Below are 7,033 nucleotides of genomic sequence, written 5' to 3'. Positions count from 1 at the left end.
CTGTCACGCCCTCATCCCACGTCGCTGTACCCCCTTGCATGCCCACCTGCCATGAATGAGGGCTCCTGTGTCCCACGTCCTCACCGGCACAGGCGGTTTCCGTGTCCCGGGCTATCGCCATTCTAGCAGGCCCACAGTGGTAACTCATTTTCATTTCCGTTTCCCTGATGGCACACGATGTGGCACGTCTTTTGACATGCTTATTCACCATCTATTGAGTGAGGTATCTGTGAAGGTCTTTGGCTCATTAGAACTGCTTTTTTGTTTGTTTGTTTTATTGTTCATTTTAGATCTGTGTATATTTTGAAACGCAGTCGTTTATACAATATGTCTTCTGCAAATATTTTCTCCCAGTCGGTGGCTTGTCTTCTTATTCTTTTGTAAGTGTTTTTATATAGGAAATGTTTTTACAGTTAATCAAGTTTAAACTATCAATTCTTTCTCTCCGATCTTTACTGCGAGCCCCTGATTGATCTCCTGGAGGTAAAACTCAGAAAAGTGTGGGCCTCCCAGTGTCTGGGACCCCTTGGAGGCTTTAACTCTTGGGCTTGTCCACATTGAGACTCTGTGAGTCATGATTCCAGCCCCAGCTTCCTGCCCTGGAACTGGCTCACACGGAGGGTTCCGCTCAAAGTTTCTGCTTCAGTTACGTTGTGATTCTCAGTTGTGATTCTCAGCCTGTCTGTCTCTCCAATTTTGAGGTCAGAAGATTGCCCTGGGACCTCAAGTATATGACAGAGCTAAGAAGAGCCGTGGGTTTTTAGTTTGCTCCACCCCTTCCTTGTTGTTAGGACAGAGTGACAGCATCCAACCTCTTCACGTGCTGCCCAGAAACCAGTGTCAAAGAAAAGCATGGCCGGCACGTGTAAAAGGCAGAAGACAGATTTTATTCCAACTACTGCAGGGAGGAGGGGGCGTCCAGCATAAACCAAGCTCAACCCCAGCTAAGATAAAGGTAGCTGAGGGTTTGGGGAGGCCTTTTGTTTGTTCTCCTTTATGAGAAAGACAAAGGGAGAAAGAGACAAAAAGAGAGAGAGGCAGAGACGGGTGTTTTTGGCAGGGTCTCCGTATCAGGATCCTCCTGCCCTGGTCTTCTAGATTGTGAGGACCACAGGCACAGCTGCACCCAGCATGTTCAGGTCGACCAGGGGCTGATCCCAGGCCTCCCATGTGGCTTCCAGCCTTCCAAGTGGTGTTGCAATCTCTGCCCCCTCACAGCCGAGCCGGCCACTGAGGTTTTTAAAGGGAGAGCAGAAAGAGGACAAAGCAGGGGTTATGGGGAAGAGCAAAAGAGGGGTGGGGACAAGAAAAGGGCCCAAAGGGATGGGGAAAACAAATGGCAAGCTAAAGGTAAGCAGAGAATTGCCAAGGCGGGTCAAGACGATGGACGTGTACAGTTGGACAGAATTGTATTTACCTGAGCAAAAACTCAGCACAGGGGCTGGGGTAGCCTTCAGGCCTGTGACTTGGGAAGGCGGAAGCCAGGCCGATGGTGAATGAGTCTCAGCACAGTGTACGGGAAGGCAAGAGGTCGTCCTTTTCTTGGTATGTTTGACCAACAATCTAAACTGCTAAGTGTGGAATGATTTCATAGCCCCTGAGGTTACTAATTGTTTAAATTGCACAAAAATTTAATAAAATGTATAGCCTAAATAAACTTAACATTTAAGATGTTATGGCTTAATTTAGCTGTTAAAAAACACACCTCATGGTGCCAGCAGGTGGTGTGGTGGTTAAGGTGTTGGACTTGCATGTGGCCAACCATGGTTTAAGTCCCAGACCTGGCAGCTTGCTTATTATGAGCAGTTGTACCCTCTGGAAAATTAAATAATAATAATAATAATAATAAATAAAATTAAATAAATAATTATTTTTGAAAAATACATCTCATATGCAATTTAACGTTAATTAGGCTATCCTTTCCAGGATGATCGTACCTCTGTTTATTCCTGTAACACTCTTTGAAACAATTCCTTTGACCTCTCAGCTGTTTCGTTTTTGAGAGCATGCAGTCACAAATCTTTATGTTTGAGAAATTTGTTTCAACAGATAATCTAATCTTCTGAAATCTAGTCCACTGAAGAATGGAAGACCTACCTCAGCTTCAACTCAATTCCCTTTTGCAGAAGGGCTTCAGACCCTGAAAAAAAAAAGTCAATTTTTCTTTAAAACAACGTTCCAAAGATTTCCAACAGTTTAACTCAGCTCTATTAAAACGAATGATTCATAAAGACTGCATATTGGCTGGCCATAAAGTTTTAACTCTTGATAAATAATGTTTCCCCAAAGCAACTAGGAGTGTAATATGAACATAATCTAAATTAGAAATAGGAAGTCTACAGTTCATTTCCTTTGCCAATATAGGTCCAAATCCTTCACCGGAAAGCCCTGGGGCCAGATGTATTTGGGGATTCAGAATGTGTTGGATTTGAGAAAAAGTAATATGGTATAGACTCAATTTATTATGTAATGCCCACAGGCAGAGTCTAGAACAGCTCCACAGAATGAAACTTATTACAACTTTTGCAGCAAAATGTATGAATATTCATACTAAATGTGATACATAAAAACACGCATAACCTCATCGCAAGTCGGTTTTGCACCTAAATGCATTTTGGTGCCAAACTTAGGAACAAGTCACTTGGCCAAGGAGCTTAGATTTCAGATTTGTAGATGAGGGTTGTGTACCTCTATCACCATGCACTTTTCCCTTACTAGACGGAGGTCTTTCAAAACGGAAAGAAACTCGTCAAACTGATCCAGAATGAACGTGACTTGGGTTAAATGTCATCCTTATTCATCTGTAACAAGGCCCACTGAGAACACGCCCTCTCCTGTGAATTCACTCTGACTGGTCACTAACATATTTGAGAGCTATGTGCCACAAAGACACACGCGGGGGGCGGGGGGTGGTGGTGGAGCTATTTATTTTCTTTCGGACTTTGGTCTCTGCAGTTACAGTCTGTGTACATGTGCGTGACCATGGCTCCATGTCCAGTCTCACCAGTTCCTTCTTAGCAAGCTCCATCCTGGGTAGGCAGTCATCTTTGTTATGGTGGGAGCGGGTCTGAAACATCTATTTTATTCTATTAAAAAGGCATCAAGAAATTATGATTAAAGGATTTGAAACCCAACACTACAGGCAAAGTCTCATTTTTACGAAATATGAAACACTCTGTTTTCTTCTACTTCTAATAGCTCGTCAAGAGGTGCCACCACTAGCTTGTGTTCCTGCAGCACTTCCAGGTAGCGGGACATTGCCTGCTTGATCCTTGTTGAAGGCCGCACAGGAGTGATGAGCTTCATGTCTCACACTTCCGGGATTCCACTTAAGCTTGGGATTGAGGCGATCTGTGATTGGATACCAGGATGATTCTGCAGCTCTCACCCCGGGTTTATTGGGGGGGGGGGTACTGCTACAACCTGTTCCCTCTCTTTTGGAAAAAGACAATGCTCTTCAGGTTCCATCTTCACTGATGCTCTTCCACTGATGCTCTATTAGTTTCAGCAGAGGTCATTTCTTCCTCCTTTCTGCTTAAGTCTTGCGAACTATTAAGAATGACTTCTCGCAACTCTCGTATTGGTGTTGCTCCATTTTTAATGGCTTCTTCATACAGTCCAATAACATCACAGTTGCTTTTATGTGCCAACGACTTGGCTTTGCAGATCCAGAATTGGCAAAATTTTCGGCCTCAGGAATGCTGAACAACATGGTAAATATCTCCTTAGAAGGTACCCCCCCTTCGGCGAGCTGTAGACATTCGCTCAGGGTGTTCATTTTGTGGAACAGTTCAAGCTGGGCTTTCTTTGTCTCCTCTTCTTTTTCAGTGCCCTTCCAGAATGAGATATTCGTTTTCTCTATTATTTTGTTTGTTTTAAGTTCCATAGGAGGCCGTTTATAGATTTTCCCCTTAGATTTCTGCCATTCTTCTAGTTGCTTCCTTCGATCTTCTGCTGTTGGTTCCTTCTTCGTATCTGGATTAGCCTCGGTCTCATTTAGGACTCCTTTCCTATTTATGAGTGTGTGACCAGCCTGTGTTTTTTGGAGCTGTCTTTTTCAGAAAATGATTCTGAGGAAGAGTCTTTTTCAGCTTGGAGTGCAAAGTCTGTGTTTTTTGTAGAAAGTTGTTGTATTTATTACCATTGGTTCCATCTGCTCTAATGCTTGGGGTGCTTGGAATGACTGAATTAAAGTTGGCAGTGGTCAGAGGAGACCTCTGGCTTATGGCTTTCGAGCTCTGCAGTACACACAACGTTGGCGGTCTAAAACAAGGCTGAGTGGACTTCTGATTTCGCTTCACATTTGGATGTGTGTTATCATATCCACTCCGAAGCAAATTGGGGTGTATCCTGGGGTTAGGTTTTACTTTCTGCTCGTTAACAAGGAGTGACTGTAACTTAGTTTCTTTTGGTCCTCCGTATTTACTCCTTCTAACATTTATGTCCTTTATGTCCTTGACCACTGGTTTCTTTCATACTTGAGTCCTACTGAAGATCTGAATAGGGTGAGAGGGAACTGTTCTTGAGTGCTTTTCTCCTGGTCTTGTAAGACCTGCTCCTGAGACGGCAGCTGTGAGTTTACTGGTGGAGTCCTGGTTTGTATTTCTCTGATGAGTTGCTTATTAACTCTGTCTGTAAGAACAGCACTGTTCACTGAACTTTGGCCCATGGCTTGTTGAGGAGCCAAACTGCCCTTGATTGTAATATAAGAGTTCGTCTTTGTCTTAGTTATGGCACACGATTCAGGGTCTAGCTTCCTCTCAGATTCTGATAAGGTTTGGGGCAAGTTCTTGTTGTTCATCTCTTTTAAAAAGATAGCCGAAGGTTGGTCAACATGGGTACTGTCCACAGAGTCTATACTTAGAGCATTTCCTTGATCTGTTACCTGCTGCTTGTAAGTTTCAATGCCTGCATATTGGATAACCCCACAGTTTTTCTTGACAGTTCTCCTGCAGTGGGTGATCCGCTGTCATGCAGCTGATGAGTCCTGCTGGAAGGACTTACCGTTTGGGGTGGAAGAAACACATCCTGAAGTCAGCCCTTCGCCCGCAAGTTTTGGTCACTCCAATTTTGGCTTCTGTGACCCTGGGTTATTGGCTGTTCTGGGCTGGGGTTTAATGCTAATGGGCCTTGTGGTTTTGACAGGAAGACAACATGGTGGGTAACATCCTTTTTGGGTCTAATAGTAGACTTAGGAGGTGGTGGATTCGGGCAGTTATTGTTGGCTTTTAGATAAGGCTTGGTGTTTTGGTTCTTCAGTTTCCCCTTGGCTGCAAGGTACTCCTGGGGTGTTCTCTGCCGATCCTCTGCAGTGGCAGGGGCCATGGACGTGGGCCCATCATGGCACCATGACTCCTCTACGACCATCTTTCTTCCCTGGGCAGGCATTTTCACAGCCTCTGACATGCTGTCGTTCCCCAAATCTCTCTTCCTTGGTGAAGGAGTTAGTGACCACAGGTTTTCTCTCTCTCTGCACGCCCCCAATCCGTCTCAGAGATTTTCTGGGCCAGCAGTTTGAGCGGCTCCGTAAGGAGTTAGTGACCACAGGTTTTCTCTCTCTGCACGCCCCCAGTCCGTCTCAGAGATTTTCTGTGCCAGCAGTTTGAGCGGCTCCGCGCCAAGAGACACTGCTTTGAACTTAATTTGAATGAGAACACTTGGTTTTCATTAAGTGGGGACGTACAGTACTTTTTCATGGCCTGGCTTAGTTCTCTTCATATTATATCTTCTAGGTTCATCTGTTTTGTCTCAATGCCAGGAATTCATTGTTCTTCATGGCTGAGTGATAGGACTCGCCAGCAGAAAAGCAGAGAGAGCACCGGCAGGAGGTTGGGAGGAAGTGATGAATAGACAAGTGCATGTGAGCAGCGGACCTGGTTACGAACACGGGACCACCGAGAGCAGAAGGGTCATTGCCATTCAGTGTGTACTTCCAAAAACTACAGTGAAACTCAAACGTGCACAATGTAACCCAATATTCAGTGCTGAAGATGGTGGAGAACCACACCGTTGGCTTGGCGGTGGTACCAGATGCATGCTTTCAAAGAGCCACACTCTACCCCACAGACATGTACAATGATTTTATGTAAATCAGAAATCACAATTAAAATAAATTAGTTTGAAAGTACTTTTTCTTTAGTTTTTTTTCCCACCAATCAAGCTTTCACCATGCATTTATCATTGTCAGAAAAGATGAATGGCAAAATTATCACACAGAGGAAGATTAAAACTCAGTCTTGTAACACTTTTACAATCATGTTCTATTATTCTTCATGGGAATTTTAATAAAGGCTCTCAATGAGACCATCTGTAAAATTCTGCCTTGGCTCAAAATCAGGGTTTTCTACTTATGACCTTAAACAGGCCATATTGCTGCCTTGGTCATGGCATCTCAAGTAACCAACTGTGGGTATGAAATTAGTTTATATTCGCAAAGGGTTCACAACAGAGCCTACAGGTAGGAAAACCTCAATGCATGTCGGTTTGTTTTTTAATTATTAAAATCTATCTGGGGTTGGCTTTGTAGTCCAATAGTTAAGTAAGCTGGATCCCATATGGCCAACTGTGGTTTGAATCCCAGCCCCAGTGGCTTAAAAAAATGTTTAGAATCCCAACATGACAGAGATATGGAGATGCAATTGCATAACCATGCCCCTCTGGAGACTGCTTTCTTCCTCTCCCTCTGTCTCTCTCTCAACCTTTGGCAATTAAAATATATCCCTATAGCCTATATCTCCCTATAGATATCTCTATAAATCTATGTATCTGTATATATAGATCTATCTATATATAAAAGAGGCAGTTTCAAATACGTATCTATAATATATACACACTATATACTATATACATATTATATAGAGAGATTATATATAATATAGTATATATACTATATTAATATATAATACACATTATATGTATATAATCATTACTATATATATGTATATATAGTATATATAATAGGTATAATATTATTATATAATAGGTATACTATCTATTATCTATTACATATACTCCATATTACATAGAGCATATA

At 42.9% G+C, this 7,033-nt stretch overlaps 1 pseudogene; it reads right to left on the bottom strand.

The window, feature by feature from the left end:
* Positions 1-3,089: 3,089 nt before the first annotated feature.
* LOC102498584 (cytoskeleton-associated protein 2-like pseudogene) lies at positions 3,090-5,406 on the bottom strand (annotated as a pseudogene).
* Positions 5,407-7,033: the final 1,627 nt, after the last annotated feature.

This window comes from Tupaia chinensis, unplaced genomic scaffold (genome assembly GCF_000334495.1).
Source record: "Tupaia chinensis unplaced genomic scaffold, TupChi_1.0 Scaffold000161_4, whole genome shotgun sequence".
Lineage (NCBI taxonomy): Eukaryota > Metazoa > Chordata > Mammalia > Scandentia > Tupaiidae > Tupaia > Tupaia belangeri.
This window is presented reverse-complemented; position numbering and strand designations above follow the sequence as displayed.